A 20,082-nucleotide genomic window follows, 5' to 3' on the forward strand; every position below is an offset into this window, starting at 1 on the left:
ATGATAAAGTTGGACTATTTATTTTTCTTCTGTCATTTCAAAGGGAGGGATTGCTCACTGAGGCTGAGGGTCTGCATCTGTTTTAATCTGAAGCTGTAGTTTACATACTGGACACAGGGGGTGAGTGTTGGCCAACGTGTGGGGACGGCACTGACGCAGATCTTAATCAGGTCAAGATTTTTTGTTATTTTAATTCTAGGACACGACAGGCTGGAGTTAAAGTGACAAGTCATGTGGCAAGTCAGTGGCATGTCCTCTGCACACACATACACACACACATGCACACACCTGAGGTCAAACTGGGGTCACAGAGGACAAAAGCCCTGCTGCTGTCTTTAAACGGCTACATAGTCAATGATTAATAATTTGACCAGTTATTTCAACAGAGACATAAAAAAGTCATTCAACAGAAACAAAGAAAAGTTGAAAGAGATGAAGTTGGTCAGAACGACCTTTGAGGTGTTGTTCATGTTTCACCTGCAGGTTTGGAAATGACCAACATTCATTAAAGAAGTCACATGATCACAGAGAACTATACATGTTTTCTGTCCGGACAGAGATCTTCAATCTACAACAGATCAATCAGAATAGTGACAGAAAAATCAGCAAGAGGTATGGTGTGTGTATATATATATATATGACATTATTATTATTAAATGTTTCTCATGGCCAACATTCCAAAACTTAAAGGGGCACTCCTTCAAATTTTTAAAGTGTAAAGCACTGTCACCAAGGTTGGTGACAATTTATGACCGATTTACTCTCTGACAATTAGCCTGGCAGAGAGTGAAAAGTTTACTGAAGTCCACCAGCGCCGAGGTCCACCAGACTCTCAGCCTCTGCAGGAGCTAAAGTTGACGTCAGTCGAGTAATGGTGATGTTCATAGTGGTCGTGGGAAAATTTTCAACACGCTTAACATTGTTGAAAATGTTAAAACACAGACAAAAGTTTGCTCTGTTCCCACTATGTCACCTCCGCTAGTCCGGCGTTATTGCTCCGTTAGTTTCCGCTGGCCAACGTCAGAGGGCTGACTGGATGCACCATCTCCTCTGGATCCTATGGGCATGAAGAAATATCTAGCGATATGAAGAAGTGTGAAGGAATATGTAGCATCCGTCTCGACGACACACCACTATCAAGTGATACAACTGCAGAATTACATCGAGTTTATATAGGCTACATCATGTGACGTCTCAAAAGCTGAGTTGATGATCAGCTCTGCCAAAGTGCCCGCCCACCCTCTGACAGCTAAAGTTGAGCTATGTCCTGTCAGTGGACCATCACCAAACATCAAGATCCACCAGTACAATGTCACCCTCTGCTGAGATAAGTTGACTTGCGTTCAAGACAGGAAATTTGGACTGCTGGAGTGAGCCTTCAGTGTTTCAGAGGTTTTTATGAATCCTCTTCTTTGGCTAGTGTCAGCCACTTCACGTTGTCACGTCGTCTTTGTTGCTAGATGTAGTAACTTTTTGACCTTCCCTATTGACTAAAACTCTAGTACTGCTTTCTTCTTTTTCAATCCTCTCCTTGTGTGTACCTGGAACTTCAATAAATATTTGCAGAAAACTTGTACTTTGTCTCCGCTTTGTATTGCCGTGGTTCTGTTGCGTTTAGACCTCCCCAAATCCCCACAACTTTATGTCTGAAGGGACTGGACAACTTGAGTGTGTCAACTTGAACAACTAGCACATGTGCGCGCGTTAACTTCCTGACGTGTGAGCTAGCTACACAAACAGGATTGAGCGTGTTAAATTAAATTAAAGGTTTACGGGTAAGACTGCAGGTTAAGACATGACGTTATTCAAAGAAAGTTGTAGCAACTCCCACATCACCACGCAGAGCGAGGTTTTTAGTCGCTAGTGAAGCTGAAAAACTCAATAAATTTCACCACAGATTCACTAAGTTGACAACAACGTTTAAGATACTGTTTTAAACTTTTAAATTTAGGAGTGCTCCTTTAAGTTTTGGATTGTGGTCCATGAGAAACATTTTATGATGCTGTCATCTTTTATCCTGACAGTGAAGTTAACGTTAGCTCTTCCACCCACACGGTTATGTATTCGTGCGCCAGCGTTACCGAACAGCGCCATCTGCCGGCAGCGCGGCTCTCCGCAGGCTCACTATCAAACAGGGGGCTCCACACTCCGGGACTGGCCCCTGTTATCCGGCATATTTTTTTGCTTTATAACCTGTATTTATTTTTAATTTTGGACACCCCCGCAGCCGACACACAATCGAGGAGGCGCGGGCACGCTGTATGGTGCGCGCTCCCGCTGATTCTCCAGCTGCGGCCGCGCGCGTGGGATGAATCCGTTCTCGCCGCGGCGCGCCGCCGCACGTTCCCTCCGGAAACCACCGCGTCCCTGAGGTGCCGGACAGCGGCCGGACCGTGGCCGGGCTGCCGCTTCTTCACACCGTGAGGCTCTCCTCTGACATGAGCGGAGGAAGAGACGGCGGAGCGGAGCGGCGCGCACATCGCAGGTACGCGGCGCCGGTTTACCGGAGCTTTTTTTAACGTTCAGGTGTGAGGTTCGTGTGCCAACCAATCAGCGCCGTTAAAGAAGGAACGCGTGTGCTCGTCCGATGTGTCCGCAGGCCCGACAGGTCAGAGTCCAGGTTGATCCAAACTTTTCCCGCAGACACGTTGACTGCGACACGATTCAGAAAAACAAACAAACAAAACAAAAAATACAAAACGAAACATCCGAGTCTGTCGCCGCAGAACAAACTAGAGGAGCACTCGTGCTGCGTTCACTTGTAGAGTAAAAATCCGTCACACCAGTTGCTGCAGCAGGAAACATTTCTTTGGTGTTATTATGGCTGCCATCACTGTTAACTTTTTTAAATATGGGTTCAGTTGTTTATTTGTGTTTGTTTTATTTGTTGGCTTTTATTTGTTTTTTTTGGACTGCAATGGAAATAAGTGTGCTTTTTTTCTTGTCTTCCGTAATATGGCCATCAGGTGTTGCAAAGACTTTACATCTGTCTGTCCATCTGTCTGTGCTCAGCATAAGTCCAGTCCTATTAATGCCACAGTCTTCAAATTTACAGGGAACATTCTTGGGACATAGACCTTGGACAAGTTCAAAGATGGTTAACCTTCACCTATTTTAAGAGGTTGAAAAGTCACGTTCTGTTTCAGTCTGTTCCATTTTTTTTGTATTGAGTGGCGGAGGTGACAGCCAATCAGAGTAGAGCAGCACCGTGATGTCAGTGGCAGGTCTCTCTAAAAACACTTCATTTATGTGTTTATATAACATATTCTCATACATTCTGTAAAGGCTGGCGAGAAATAAACACTTCTAAAACTGAAAATGGTGTTTTTGTAACCTCTGAAGTGATTTACAAGACATTTAGCGGACGTTAGCCTGGTGACGTCACAGACTGATAGCTAGCTGCAAACTGTTTCATTTTTGTGGAAATATAACCTGTTTGGCATATATTATGTAAAAGCTAGCAAGAAATAAACACTTCTAAAACTGAAAATGCTGTTTTTTAACCTGATAAGACCTCTAGAGTGATTTAAATGTCATTTCACAAAGGTCAGTGTGCACGCTAACTTCCGCTCTTTGTCAAAAGCTCAAACGTAAATATCGTTTGTGATTGATTGATAGAGGGACTTTATTGACATGTACAAATTGTTAGTAAGACAATAGGATCTTAATAATTAATGTAGGCTAAATAACAATAAGTGTGTGTGTGTGTGTGTGTGTGTGTGTGTGCGCGCGCGTGTAGTTTGCACTGGGATGCCAAATAAAAAGACAATGCTTATATGGCTGAGGGTATTTTAGCATTATTTTTTTGAATGTGTATATCATTGTGTGCATTCAATTTTGCCAAATAAATGATTTACTTATTTGAAAGTTTTACACAATGTTATTTTTAGTTGAGGCGTTTTAAAAAAATAACTGAATGAATGAATTTGTTTCTTGTTCACATGATTTATATTTTGGCAATAAACACATATACAAGGTCTGTTAGAAAAGTATCCGACCTTATTATTTTTTTCAAAAACCATATGGATTTGAATCACGTGTGATTACATCAGACATGCTTGAACCCTCGTGGGCATGTGAGAGTTTTTTCACGCCTGTCGGTTACGTCATTCGCCTGTGGGCAGTCTTTGAGTGAGGAGTGGCCCACCCTCTCGTCGATTTATTCATTGTTTAGGAATGGCTCAGAGACTGCTGCTTTGTTTGATCAAATTTTTTTCAAAACTGTAAGGCACAACTTAGTGGACACCATTCGATAAATTCAGCTGGTTTTCGGTAAAAATTTTAACGGTAGATGAGAGATTTTGGTCTGGTAGTGTCGCTGTAAGGACGGCCCACGGCGCCTGACGGCGATCTGTGCTTCGAGGCGGCAGCGTCTCGCCGTTTCAAGTTGAAAACTTCCACATTTCAGGCTCTGTTGACCCAGTAAGTCGTCAGAGAACAGAGAACTTTCAGAAGAAGTCGGCATGAGGAGTTTATTCGGACATTCCATTGTTAACGGACATTTTGTAATGAAAGAACGTGCGGGCAGAGTCGCATGTCGGGCTGGACCCGACCGCGGGGGGTCGTGACAGGAAAAACACCTCCGTTGGAAACCTTAACGGGCAAGTTGGAACATGCCCAAGCTGTTAAACAATTTCTCAGTTACTCACTTGTTGAAAGCCATCAAAAGCCGCCTGAATTTTACAAATGGTTTTCAACACGGAGGTGTTTTTCCTGTCTTGGCGCACACAGATTTGCCGAGTCGTCACGGAAATGACTCGGCGAATTTGCGCGCACGTCTTTCATTAAAAAATGTCCTTAAACAGTGGAATGTCCGCATAAAGTCCTCATGCCGGCCTCTTCTGAATCTTCTCTGTTCTCTCACGACATCCTGGGTGAATTAAGCCTTAAATTAGGATGTTTTCAGGTCGAAACAGGCCGACGACGGCGCCTGGAAGCGCTGCACGACGTCCCGCTGCGTGGGAAGTCCTTACACCGACAGAAACACCCCATAATCTCTCATCAGCCGTTAAACTTTTCATCGAAAACCAGCTTAATTTCTCGAATAGTGTCCACTCGGATATTCCTCACAGGTCCAGAAAAAAGTTTGATTTAGCAACGCGCGCCGTCTCGAGCAGCGTGTGAAACAAAGGAATTCAGCCGAGAGGGCAGGACCACATCTTACTCAAGGCCTGCCCACAGGGAAATGACGTCACCGACACGCGTGAAAAAACTCACGCATGCGCACGAGGGTTCAAGCATGATTGGTGTAATCGCACGTCATTCAAATTCATATAGTTAAAAAAAAAATAAAAGGGTCGGTTTATTATCTAATAGACCTCGTGTATATGAAATCAACTACCAGTGATTAACACAGTAATGTTTCCAAAAAAAGGATGCTTATTTCCAGTCGGGGTCCTCCGGGAGGGGTTATTGTTTGAGGACCAAGTTTGGACTTCTTAAAAAAAATAAGCTATTGAAGTTGGAATATCTCAATGATCGCCCAACCTCGTTTCAACTGATGTCAATCTGTGATGGAAAGAGTTCCGCAAAATTGTAAAAAAAAAAATTGGCTGGTATTTGGAGCCGCCATCTATAGGTGTTGTGGTAAAATGTTACTTTTTGTTGAAGTGACATGTGACATGTAGATTTGAGACATTTTTGGCTGCGCTCCATTACCTCGTAAGCTATTTTTCACCAGAGATGATTCCATTTGAGAACGTAACACTGCGCCTTTAAATTTGATGTTTTAGGGTGTTGGGTATCTCAAAGCGCCCTCATCAGGTATGAATACATTTTTTTCCCACAGCAGTGACAGTGGGCCAGATGTCACTATATGCGAGGAGTCATTCATTCATTCATTCACTCTTTCATGTTACATTGACATGCTGGCTGTAAGCAGAGGTTGCTAGAAATTCCAGGCCTTCTGGCTGTGAAAGCGGCAAAAGTTAAAAATTTTCAGTTGTTCCCATTTACTGCAGCAAAAAGGACAAACCAGATGTTGTCTTATAATTAATTCTTGGCGAATTTTTTTTGTACCTGCATTAATGTTAACTGCCAGGTGGAGATATTGCTCCATTTCAAGAACCTTGAGTGCAGGCTGCTGTGGGACACTATGACGTACAACCTGTTGCTTATATTAGTAGATGAGGAAAGGTGGACAGCGATAGAAGGGTCACCCATTTTTAATCACATAAATGTGAATAATTTGTATTGTAGTAGAGAGGAATTCATCTATAAACTCAGAAAAATGTAGCTTTTTATGCTGCCATCAGTGTCAGAACTTCCTGATTTAATAGAATGCTGTGTAAAATGCTAAAACTGTTGTATCTTTCAATTAGGCCTGCGTGGTTTAGGATACACGGTATAATTTTGGCCGATGGTAGAGATTTGGACTGCACCGACTAATCGCGATAACGGCCGTGGACTTTTTCGGTCCAGGAAAACTCTGTGGAGTGACTGTGTGTGTGTGAACAAGTTTGCTGCGGCGGAGAGGGGTGTTCTGAGCTGACTGACTCTCACTACTGTTCATGTAAGTTTGTGAGACGCCTGTTCTGTTGCAGATATTTGCAAAGCCGTTGTTTATTTATTTCAGCCGACACACTGGGGGGAGCCGGAGGCTCCGTTGTGACCTGAATCAAACATTTGAGAAAGCGGCACATTTAATAACGCAATGATTTCTATTTAATCTGAGCAGAAAGACAAAATTAGCCAAGTAACGTCAATTTACTCAGACTGACTTCAAACATGACTAAATTAAGTTTTTTTTATTTTTATTTTTTATGAAATGTTTTAGTGGTTTCGTGTTGAGTTTTGTAAATGAGGAAGTGACCGTCCTGAAAGCACTTCATGTATTCAGAGCGGGTGTGCCATCTAGTGTTCAAGAGGTGAAACTTCAGCTGCTGACCATAAATGTATTTAATTCTTTCACCAAAACATCAAATCTAGGCTTGCATATTAGATGTAGAATTGTACCAGTAGTTTTGAGATCTGCACAATAAATGTTTCAAAATGACATATCTGTTTTTTGTTGTCATTTTTATTTCTTTAGTTTGATCAGTTTACCTTTGCTGAGGGGCCCATTCAGAAACCTTATAATTTTTACACTTAGGTTTATATCGCGATATATACCGTTACCGTGAAGGGATTCAATTTATACCGCGATATGAATTTTAGGTCATATTGTGCAGCCCTACTTTCAATTAAGTAAATTGTTGTCCATGTCATTAGCATAAAAAAATGACGGTGCCCCACTTCACCACCTATGGTGTGCCACTGCAGATGGCAGGAATTCTACCATACGACTGCTATGACGGTTTTTTCCTACAGACATGAATGCAGCATCAGTAATGCTCATGCACCTTTCACTTGAGACTGACATTACTTCAGTTCTACTGGCCTAGTAAGTAAGTCCCTTCGGCTGCTCCCTTGTTTTGTACTCGGGGTTGCCACAGCAAATCCAAGGTGGATCTGCATGTTGAATTGGCACAAATTTTACCCTGGATGCCCTTCCTGATGCAACTCCACATTATATGGAGAAATGTGGTGGGGTGGGATTCGAACCGGGAACCTTCCGCACTGAAACCAACTGCATTAACCATTTGGCCACCACCCCTACTTCAGTTCTACTGGCTTGATTGTCATCAAACTTGGGACATATATTGTGCATAGTGCTCCCAAGACGCCTATTAATGGGGGACCAAAAGGTCAAAGCTCAAGGTCACTGGAACATACGTTGTGAAAATCTTGGGAGCACAATAACTTGTTTCTTGATTGCCCGATTGTCACCAAACATGATACATATGTTAGACATGGTGACCCCAAGAGGCCTTTTGATTTAGGGGTCAAAGGTCAAAATCGCTGAACTGTACTTTGTAAAAGCTTTCTGCAGAAAGGCATCACTTGTTAATGGTAAGCTTATCAGTGCCTGCCCAGGGCGCCATGTCCCGTATGCGCTTGTGGTGTTTTTTTTTTTTTTTATGTCTCCTGAGTGTGACACCAAGATAAAAGTGTGGTTCAGTTGAAGAAACATCCAGTGCCACATTTTCACATTTCAATTTTTTGGGAGAAGGACAAGTTCCTCCGACTGTGTGTGCACTGATGCTGAAAAACATTACATAAAGTTGATCTCACTGTGGGCGATTTCAGACGATCACCCACACACACACACATCCTCCTCACACACATACAACAAAAAGTGCTGAAAATAAAACAAAGATGGCTGAGGTGAGAAGTGTCTGCGTTGTTTAGATGGAAAAGTTTGAGGCTGAGGCTGTTTGGAGGATGGGGTGGGGGGGGGGGGGGGGGGGTGTGAGTGGAAGTTTCTGGTCAAAGGTTGTGCCAAGACTTTATTGTGTCTCTGCTTGCTGCCTCATCCTCAGTCTGGAGCAGCATCATGGCACAATGGACGGGAGAGGTTGCCATAACAACCGCAGGCCTCCTCCACCGCATCTTTTGCTTATATTGACTGTGTTCCAGAGCCCAGAATGACAGCATGAAGCCAACTTTGCCTCAATGACCTGCTTCGTCTGGTTCACACATCATTCTGAGGAGGCCGCAGTCTGGACCCCCCCCCCCCGCCGCCGCCATCTGTTTGTATGTTTTTTTTTAGCAGGATGACATAAAAACGAAACAACTAATCATCACAAAACTTGGCGAAAGCATTATTTCTGGCTTGCACTGATATACTTGCATTGGTTTTGTTGGTGATGAGAGCAGGGTCTGCAAAGTAGTCCAGATGCAGCTCCGTCCAGATGTTTGGCCATAGTCTCGGACAGTGGTGGGCACAGATAACCAAAAAATGAACTTCGATAACAGATAATCAGATAACTGAAAAGTTATCTTTGATAAAGATAAACCGATAAACCACCCAAAAATGTATTGGAAGTTACAGATAATCGATAACCAATAAATTCCGGTGTTGTCTATGGGACATTTGCAGTTACTAAAGAGCTGAAATTGTTTTTTAACACGATTGCTTTTGAAAGCATCAAAAGCGCTAAAAGACCTAAAGAATAAGCAAGAATGTTTGACCATTCTGCTCCCTGCAGGAAGCAGTACAGACAAATCCTGAGAGTACCCATGAAATCAACTCTTTACTAATCATAATCATTTTTCTTTCAATATTCTGCCCCTGCTGGAAGCTCTTGTTTACAACAGCGCTCGCACCACAGAGACACACTAAGAGCAGCCATAAGGACAGCTCTCTATCAATTTCAACACTCCGGTCAGGCAGAGGTCTTGAAAAATAAAGTCATACTAACTTATGGTTTTTTGAAAATACTGATAGAATAACTCCATTAATGTCAATTCTGTCATTTGTACAAAGTTAAAATATAACATATATCTTTTAATGTTGAATAAGGCACTAATTCTGAGGTTTTGTAACAAACACAGACCGCAAAGCATTCTGGGTAAAAGTGCTAAACAGTGATTGGTTCAGTAATCTATTATGTAAACCAACACGTTAATGTGACGTGTGTCGTGTGTTGGTTTAAAGATAAATGTGCTTTTGTAAAATATTCCATTTTTATTTGTAAAAACAGGCATTTTTACGGAGCCCATCGCAATTGCATGTTTTAAAACTTTTATGATGTTGTAAAACGTGCACTCAATATTAGTAAGTAAGTAAGTAAATTTATTTATATAGTGCCTTTCACAGACATAAGGCCATGTACACACGTTGTCGGGTATTTGTAAAACCGAATATCTTACCCTTTCAGTTTGGGGAAAAAACTTCATCCACACTACGTCATTTAAAAAAAAATCCATCCACATCGAACCGTATAAATGTGTTGTAATTAGTCTGCCAAACATTTGGATGGCGGTACTGATTAAAATTCTATCCAATCAGGAGCCTTATTCTCTTGTCGTCACTTCGAAAAAAACTAAAAACATGGCGCCAACCTCGTTCGTGTGGACCGATAAGGAGTTGGAATTACTTCTAACCGTAGTTTTAGAATACAAAGTTAAAAAATATATGCACACAAAAAGTGCCTGGACAATGGACAATACCAACACTTTGAGAGCAGCCATGTACCCAGATGTTTAATACTGCCATGAACACTCCTGGCCAGTAGATGGCAGTAGCGGCCTTGAAAAAATGTCAAACAAAATTCCAGATAATCCGTCTGCTACATTTAAGATGCGTGGAATTTAACAAACGCAGATACACTAACGTCTATAAACCCAGAGAATATATTCACGAGAGTTTTAGGCACTAGAGTTTAATGCTGTTATCTGTGGACCCTGAACAGAGTGTCTGAAATGCATTTGTCCTGTCGTGAACGTAGGGGTTACTTTATGCTACCCATAATGCATTGCTGCCTGGCACAGCATGTGCTCACAAAACCTTAAAAATTAGAACATTACTTTAAAACGAAAACATATATCTGATATTTTCACTTTATAAACTTCAGACATGACAATAATTTTAAATATCTTGTCTAAAATGAGTGGTTAAAATTTGAACCATAAGTTAAACATGTATGCCTCTGGATGACTTGGTGACATTGTGATTATATTAGTATGGTGTTAAAGGAAACAACTTTTTTTTTTGGTCACCAGTTTTCCTTTGCTTACAGATGATAGAGTGGTTTCTGTTTGCAGAGGGTAGAACAACATGCCTCTTAGGAAACTTTTAACAGATAGGTCTCAACAGCTTTAACAGTTTTAAAAATGTTTTTCACTGTTGAGCTTAGTTTAGTACGTTATCGGTCTAAAAGTTATCGGACGGTAATTCATCGGAAGATAATTAGTCCGATGATGGTTTTTAAATTTATCTGAAAAGATAATCCGAAAATGAAAACATTATCTTCGATAATTATCTGTTATCAGATTAGCGGAAGTGTCCCCACCACTGGTCTCGGATTGTTTCACTTACTGGACTCCTTAATACTGAGGCACCTGCAGGCTGGAGGACACAGCGAAGTGCGCCACATGGCCAAAATGTTCTAATTGATGGTCCCTTAAAATGGAACTGGTACACCTCGTCTGTCACCATTTGTTTGATGCTGAGTCACTCAAGTGGTGCCTGCGAATCCTACTACAAGTTCTAGTACCAACAGTTTCTAGTCATTGCTTTCAGTCACTGGTTATCATCCAGGTCTCACAAAAATGCAGTAAGACAGGAAGCCCAAGACCCTAAAGACTTGGGCCACTGTTTTCCTACAGGGGTATCAGCATCATCATGCACATTTATGTAGGAACTTGTGACTCCATAAGATCGCCTTGGGGGATCAAAGACCTTGCCCAATGTCCCTTCGGAATTTTTCTTGGTCTAAGGATTTGAACCAAGGAGGTTCTGGGCTACAGCCCACTGCTTTAACCTCTTAACCACTGGTTCCAAACCCTGGTGCTTGGACCTTTCAAACCTACACATTTTCCATCTCTCCCTGTTCTGCCACCAGCTGTTTATCTCACTGAGGTACATCACTTAGCCAATCAAAAGCTAACAGATACCTGAATGAGCTAAACAGCTGCTCTCTGTATTTATCAATCTCTAGGACAAAGGACCCAGACACATGAACGTCTTTGTCGACGTATGCACGTTTCTCTAATGGACAGTTCCACAAACTCATTGGATACTTGGATCTTCTTGTTTGAGGACAATCACAAACCCACGCTGTCTGACTCCTCACTCAGTTTCTCAAGTGCTGCACTCGGGGCATCTACTGATTCGGTGAAGACCATAGCATTGTCTGCGAAGTTGCCAACACTGGCCCCACAGCTGTTGGTCTCCAAAACTCAGCCCATAAAAGCATTGAACAGCCTTCTCAAGCCACTGAACTCCTCTTTGCTCCAATTAACCCCAAGCAACTGTGGACATAATGTGTAGACAATTTTGGTTAACATCCAAAGTTAATAACCATAGGTGTGGTTTGGCCAGTCTGAGGGAATTCTTAAATTGTGACAAACCAGTTGATTAAACTCCTTTAATCAAGCCGGTAACCCACTACTGAACCTAGAAGGAACATCCAGTCATTTCCAGCAGCTCTTAGCTTCATATTCTTGACCAGAGTCTTGGCTGGGTTTTGTTTAAGGACACAGTCCAGCTAGTCCTGAATAGTTTATAAAACCTTTTACTTGTAAGGGTGAACATTGGGGTCATTTTCAAAGAAATTCAGTCAGTGGATCAGAGTGTGAAGTTGAGTATCTGAACCTGGGTGGAGTCTGGGCTGTCAAATTTGACGTAGTGAAGAAACTTTCTCCTTCTCTGCGGTTGTCCTTCTAATGTGTGCGTTAAAGTGGCTTTAAGTCATTTCAGCAGAGTTGCTGTATGGTTGCTGCTCCAATATGCGAGAAAACATCCATCAGGTCAGCGTATTTGCTTACGCCGGCCTTATAAATGGTGGGCAGGATTGTGTAGGCTGCCCTAATTTTCTCCAGTGTCTCACCATGTAGGCCATCAGATTCCAGGGCGATGGCATTCTGCTCTGATTCAGTCTCTCGACTTCACAACTAGGACTCTTTAAATGTGAGGGGAGGATGCCGTCGTTCTCTGCACCCACATGACCTGCCCGCCAGATCCACATCATTTAGTGCAGGTTCATCGACGTTAGCGAGGTGAGGTAACCCCCCCCCAGATTAATTAATCATGTCATATGAGATGGAGACCACAATGTTAATCCTTTCAACATGAAAGATTTTAATCTTTGGCCTTTTATGTATAATATATAAATGTGGTCCATTTACGTTTGGGCTGCACGCTAACATGCCCTTGCTGTTGGATAATAGTTTTTTCCTTCTGTACATTTTTAAACCACTTTCCTCCCCTTTTGAAGTGAACGTTTAACCATCTTATCACCACGTGACGGTCTAATTGTTGATGATTGATGATGTTTTTTTTTTCCTCTTAATTTATTCATGAGGAAATTTGTATAAATATCCACAAAGGTCATCCTGGGTGTGGTGTGACTTGAACGAGACAAATGTGGTGCAATAAAACTCACAGTTTCACTTCCTCAAATTATTTCCATAGGGATGTAACGATACACTCGCGCCACGATTCAGTACATATTGCGATTCATAATTACATCACTGTACATAATTAATGCTAATTATGTAGAAAATAATCTGTGGTGAATGTTTTAAGGTAAAAGAAACAAATTATTATATTTGTATATGTGGGAAGAGGATTTGGATTGGGGGTGCTGTCGTGGGGTGTTCCGTTAAGCTGACAAGAACACATCCAAAATGCCTAAACACTATATTTAAACTGCACAAAATTTACTATTTTTCATTTCAAACTCCTACAAATCATTGGAAACTCAAAAAAGGCGAATAAGTGTTCCAACTAGTGTTACCATATTCTGTTGTAGGCTGTAGTGTTATAGAACACTTATTCAGAGTTGCTTATTATTATGCTCAAACATTTAATTTTTGTGCAAATAAGTCAAACAATTTTGAATGTTTTAAACAGCTGATGAATTTATCTTATTAGATTTTTGTCATCTGGCAGTTATAGAAAATCCCTCATTTCCGAGTTCATTTTTGTCTTGCACCACACTCCCGCAAAGTCTTGTTCACACTCTGCTGAGGAAACAGGATTTCAGGTCAAAGAAATGCATGTCGTCCATGTGTGGAGCGCGCATTAAACAGGGTTATTCAAGAGAATATAGTTCAGTGTTCAATTTCTCCCCTACCTCATCTAACACAATCCCTATTACAACCCCTGGCAAAAATTATGGAATCACCGGCCTCGGAGGATGTTCATTCAGTTGTTTAATTTTGTAGAAAAAAGCAGATCACAGACATGACACAAAACTAAAGTCATTTCAAACAGCAACTTTCTGTCTTTAAGAAATACTATAAGAAATCAGGAAAAAAAAATTGTGGCAGTCAGTAACGGTTACTTTTTTAGACCAAGCAGAGGGAAAAAATATGGAATCACTCAAATCTGAGGAAAAAATTATGGAATCATGAAAAACAAAAGAAGGCTCCAACACATCACTAGTAGCTTGCAGTCTCTGAGGCATGGACTTGAGTGACAAACAGTACTCTTCATCAATCTGGCTCCAACTTTCTCTGATTGCTGTTGCCAGATCAGCTTTGCAGGTTGGAGCCTTGTCATGGACCATTTTCTTCAACCAAAGATTTTCAATTGGATTAAGATCCGGACTATTTGCAGGCCATGACATTGACCCTATGTGTCTTTTTGCAAGGAATGTTTTCACAGTTTTTGCTCTATGGCAAGATGCATTATCATCTTGAAAAATGATTTCATCATCCCCAAACATCCTTTCAATTGATGGGATAAGAAAAGTGTCCAAAATATCAACGTAAACTTTATTGATGATGTAATGACAGCCATCTCCCCAGTGCCTTTACCTGACATGCAGCCCCATATCATCAATGACTGTGGAAATTTACATGTTCTCTTCAGGCAGTCATCTTTATAAATCTCATTGGAACGGCACCAAACAAAAGTTCCAGCATCATCACCTTGCCCAATGCAGATTCGAGATTCATCACTGAATATGACTTTCATCCAGTCATCCGCAGTCCACGATTGCTTTTCCTTAGCCCATTGTAACCTTGTTTTTTTCTGTTTAGGTGTTAATGATGGCTTTCGTTTAGCTTTTCTGTATGTAAATCCCATTTCCTTTAGGTGGTCTCTTACAGTTCGGTCACAGACGTTGACTCCAGTTTCCTCCCATTCGTTCCTCATTTGTTTTGTTGTGCATTTTTGATTTTTTGAGACATATTGCTTTATGTTTTCTGTCTTGACGCTTTGATGTCTTCCTTGGTCTACCAGTATGTTTGCCTTTAACAACCTTCCCATGTTGTTTGTATTTGGTCCAGAGTTTAGACACAGCTGACTGTGAACAACCAACATCATTTGCAACATTGCGTGATGATTTACCCTCTTTTAAGAGTTTGATAATCCTCTCCTTTGTTTCAATTGACATCTCTCATGTTGGAGCCATGATTCATGTCAGTCCACTTGGTGCAACAGCTCTCCAAGGTGTGATCACTCCTTTTTAGATGCAGACTAACGAGCAGATCTGATTTGATGCAGGTGTTAGTTTTGGGGATGAAAATTTACAGGGTGATTCCATAATTTATTCCTCAGAATTGAGTGAGTCCATATTTTTTTTCCCTCTGCTTGGTCTAAAAAAGTAACCGTTATTGACTGCCACACTTATTTTTCCTGATTTATTATAGTGTTTCTTAAAGCCAGAAAGTTGCCATTTGAAATGACTTTAGTTTTGTGTCATGTCTGTGATCTGCTTTTTTCTACAAAATTAAATAACTGAACGAACATCCTCCGAGGCTGGTGATTCCATAATTATTGCCAGGGGTTGTAATATAGTATGCATCAGAATCCATTAATGCGCCACACCCAGACAGTTGGTGGCGGTAATGTGCTGTGTTTGTTTGCACACTGCCAATACACTCGAAAGAAGACGTAGTAGTGGAGCGTGTATTCCACCTTTTCTATTACCGATCTTCCACAATCTTCGTGAGCATCTTTAAATTCTGGGTGTGGGAAGCTGCAGGAAATGAAGACGTAAACCGAACAGAACACTTTGAATGAATGAAACTCTAATATGTTTAAATTACAACCCAAAACCGGACAACAGCCAGTAAAAAGGTCAGTTCCAACTTAAAAATAATCATTCATAACGCTTAAATGGTAAGTAAAATGTAAAATAACTTAAATTAGTAATTGCATGCCAAGGTCACTTCCAACTTAAAAAAAAATCATGAAAATTTGAAACAAAAATAACAGGTTAAATAGTAACAATTTAACACTTTTAATGTAATTCTGCACAGGTATATTCGACAATGAATAACATGTAAATAAGTAACACAAAAAGTTATGTACAAAGTAAGTTTGTTTGAACATAAAAATGTTAAAATAAACAAAAACTGAAATGGAAAAAAGTTGTAAACTAATGGCAATTTTGTGTGTTCATTTATTTCAGCCTTAGACAGAATGCACAAAATTGCATTAAAATTAAAAAATGTTGGCAGTTGTAGTCCATGTTGCGTACGTACACCTGGGCCAGTAAAACTTTGGTGGGGCAGTAACTTCTCAAAGCTACTGGCCCACAGGATATTCAAGGGACTACCAAAATTTGTCAAAGTTCGTGATGAAATTTTTAAGCACCTTGATAATCCTGCCACAGCTAAAAGAAGACAACGACGCATGGACAGGAAATCCAGATTCATCACGATTACCCTGCTGGATCCTCTTCCCAAGGTATGGACAAGGTTCCAAAGTGTGCCCTTCTAAGATGTATATATGAGAGTGAAGGTTTATGCAAAGAGCAAAGCAAAATTGGACGCACCCCAAATGGAATTATGATATGTGCTTTCAACAGTGCACCAGTTACACAGATTTTCAAGATAGGGCCCTTAGTGTTTGAGGCCTTTTCTTACCGCTGTGTACAGTGACCCACTCAGCACAATATCAATATGACACACTTCTTACTTTTTATATGTATGTGTGTGTCAACTTGAACCTGTCTTTTTTTATAGCTGTGGTTATTTGGGACACTTCCAGAATTGTCCACTTTTCAGGTGTGACACTGAGGGTTCTCACATCTTCAACTTGTCTTTCTTCAGGCGGAAACAGAAGCCGATTGCTCGTGTAGCAGAGAGCCTCCTCTGCAGCGGGAAGTACAACGTGTTCCCGCGTTTGTCTCATCTGGTACAATCAGCAAGGTTGGCCGTGGCACTGTGCACCATACCACGCACCGTTTTTATCACGGAGTGAACGCAGCACTGAAGGACCTGCTCTGTTTGGACCACGTAGTCAAAATATTTAATCTGAGAGGAAGAGTGATGGGATCACGACGGCGCTGAGGTGCTGCCACTGTAACCGTGAGGGGGCGTTACATATGATGTAAGTGTGGTTCAGAACATCACAACCAGCATGTCTGAGGTTTGTGGGTTTTGTGCATGTGGCATAACTGCAGCAGTGAAGAAGATGTTTAATATATGTTTTGTTGTTTGTGTGGACAAAGATCACAAACAGAACCAGACGCGAGCACAAAGAACTCACAAATACACCCAGATATGATGAGCCCGTGTGTTTGATCAGCAGGATATCTCACAAAGTTGAGATATTATGGTCAACACACACACACACCATAGGGGCACTCGCTGTAATAATGCTGTTGAACTGACACATGGTTGGCAGCGGGTATTTGTTGATAAAATCTAGATATATATTTTTTAAGTTAAAAAAAAATTGCCATTTTTGCTCATTGGAGGAGCCGGGGCGTTCTGCACGAAATTCTGCCTGGAGAGGGGGTGGGCCGATGCACGAGCGCGGCCAATATTACACTCGTTGGAATACCCATTTCAATAAAATGTTTGATTTTATCACAAATAAAAAAATCACAAATAACTCATCGGTTTGTGTCCGTTTTTGTCCTTTTCTCATTCATTACATGTGTGTCTTGTCAGCTGATGTTTGGCGAGTCTGTCAGAAAGTTGGTTACATCCTCAAAATTTTGAGTGGATATCAGACTGAGAACTTTCGAGATGTTTGTATGTCCTGTCCTTGTTTGTAATTTCCCACTGGACATCTAGTCAACGGTAAGCTGCTTTCTCATGTTGGCAGCAAAAAAACCCGTTACAGCAGAATTCCATCTTAGCCTTCACAAAGCTAGCTGGAACACTTCCTGTTTTCTTGCACAAGTCTTTCAAAATAAGTGCACATTTCAACATACGATTCCACTACCTGCTCACACTGATCACATCGTCACAGGCAGTGGTGGGCACAGCTAACTGAAAAGTTAGCTTCAGTAACCATTAAACCACTAACTGAAAAGTTAACTTTTATAACGGTAAACCGATAGGCAGCTAAAAAAATTAGTTGCCGTTAACTTTTAGTCTTGAGTCGGTCGCAGCCACATCAGATTGCACTGTCAGCTACCGATAAGCTACTTTAGAGTTTAAGCGTCGCAGGGGCCACTGGGGAAATTCAAAGGTGATCACAAAATGAACACATGAAAAACTAGCACTCAGAGAGTGCAAACCTCCTCCAAGGCCATAGAGTCACTGACCCTAAAGAGATTCCCTCCTTGGCACAGTGATCTATTCAACAATTCAGTGTTACAGCCAAAATTATGATACATACACTTTTCTTTCCTGTATATTTGACATCCTTGACCATGAAAACATACCACTAGAACTTGGAATCACTTTTATGTCTTTATTAGTTGAAAAGATTCATCATTCAAGTCAAGTTGAACGTCATTCGTTCCGACTGACGTTCCGGGTTGGATCCGAGGAGTTCCGGGTTATCCAAGTGTGAGCAGCATGAGAAGAGGCAAAAGAAACTTTGAAAACTTATTTATATAATTTTTTTCTTCGGAATCGGACTAAACGGACAATGGCTATGGATAAAAATACAACGTAAAAAAAAAGGATATTGGACCTTGGACTTACGTAAAACAGTAACTTTCAGCGCAGTTTGGGACCGGGGCTAGCGTTTAGCCATGCTGCTACCAGGTGAGGTACCGAGCAGGGTAAACAGCCGAAGACGAAATCACTACAAAATGGGACCAAAGAAAAGCTCGGTGGTGGAGGAGTCGGAGGAGGTTAAAAAGGCGCTTGAGTTAGTGTCACTGGACGTAGCTGACATAAAGAATAAGCAGGACAAGATACTCAAGCTAGTGGAGGAAGTCGCGCGACTACGAGCCTTATTAGAGGACAAGGACAAGAGGATCGATGCTCTCGAGAAGAGAGTTGAGGACTTGGAGCAGTACTCAAGGATTAACGATGTGGTTGTGACTGGTTTAAAGATTAAACCCCGCTCATATGCCCACGCAGTGGCCGCGGGCAGTGATCTCGAACCTGGCGAGATGGAGGAGAGCTCTGCGGAACAACAGGTCGCCGCGTTCCTGGCGTCCAGGGACATTGATTTGGACATAAATTGTCTTGAAGCTTGTCACCCTCTCCCTACGAAGAAAGGCGCTCCTCCTGTGCTTATCATGAATTTTCTCAACAGAAAGGATAAGGTCACATTGTTGAGGCAAGGAAGAAAATTGAAAGGTATGAATGTTTATTTGAATGATCACTTGACAAAAACAAATGTAGACATTGCTAAAAAAGCCAGATACTTAAGGAAAACAAACAAAATTCAGAATACATGGGTCAGGAATTGTAACGTCTTCATTAAACTGAATGGGTCTCCTGAAGTAGCTCAGGTGCTGGTTATTAAGGACATAAAAGAGCTGGAAAAATATGAAATATGAGTCAATAATGTATGGAGAAATAAAGTAAAAAAAAAACAAGTTCTACTTCATAAACCATTGAATCAAAACCCATAATCTCTACTTCAGGAGATGAAATAATACAACAGAGGATAATAAACCAGGAATTATTGGAATTAAAAGCAACTGAGTACACCGAACATAAGATAATGGATTTGGAAAACGAAATAGACCCGGATAATATGTTTTTTTCGACTGATACTGTTCATTGCAACTACTATACGGAACAGGATTACAATAATACAGTTAATACAGAAAGTAAATTATCAATTATCCACTTTAACAGCAGAAGTATGTACACAAACTTTAACAGTATCAAAGAATTTCTTCAGCAGTTTACAAAACCCTTTAGTATAATAACAATTTCAGAAACGTGGTTCAGTGCGCAAAAAGAAATACAATTTGAGTTGGATGGTTATGATCTAAACTACATCAACAGAGTGAATAAAGGAGGTGGAGGTGTTGCTATATATGTGCGGAAAAATATTAAATTTAAGGTAACAGAAAGTATGACGTTAACAATAAAAGATGTGTTAGAATGTATATCAATAGAAATTTATAATGGAAACAAGAAAAACATTATTATAAGTTTTTTATATAGGGCGCCAGGCTCAAATATGGCTACATTTACAAACTGGGTGGACAGAATGTTTTCATCAATAAATAACAAAAAAATATTTATATGTGGAGTTATAACATTGATTTAATAAACCCCAATAGGCACACATCAACTGACGAATTTATAAACACAATGTACAGCATGAGCTTATACCCAATTATGACCAGGCCAAGCAGAATTACATTGAATAGTGCAACATCTTCACAAACAACATAGAAACTAAAAATATAAGTGGTTTATTGATTTGTGACA

The 20,082-nt window shown here is 40.9% G+C and overlaps 1 protein-coding gene across 1 annotated transcript in view; it reads left to right on the forward strand.

The window, feature by feature from the left end:
• Positions 1–2,343: 2,343 nt before the first annotated feature.
• Positions 2,344–20,082, forward strand: part of arhgap32a (Rho GTPase activating protein 32a) — a 109,149-nt gene continuing 91,410 nt past the window's right edge. The window contains exon 1 of the mRNA XM_034169133.1: positions 2,344–2,485. The gene's annotated coding sequence lies outside the window, so the exon portion shown is untranslated. The remainder of the gene's footprint in view (positions 2,486–20,082) is intronic.

This window comes from Thalassophryne amazonica, chromosome 4 (genome assembly GCF_902500255.1).
Source record: "Thalassophryne amazonica chromosome 4, fThaAma1.1, whole genome shotgun sequence".
Classification (NCBI taxonomy): Eukaryota; Metazoa; Chordata; class Actinopteri; order Batrachoidiformes; family Batrachoididae; genus Thalassophryne; species Thalassophryne amazonica.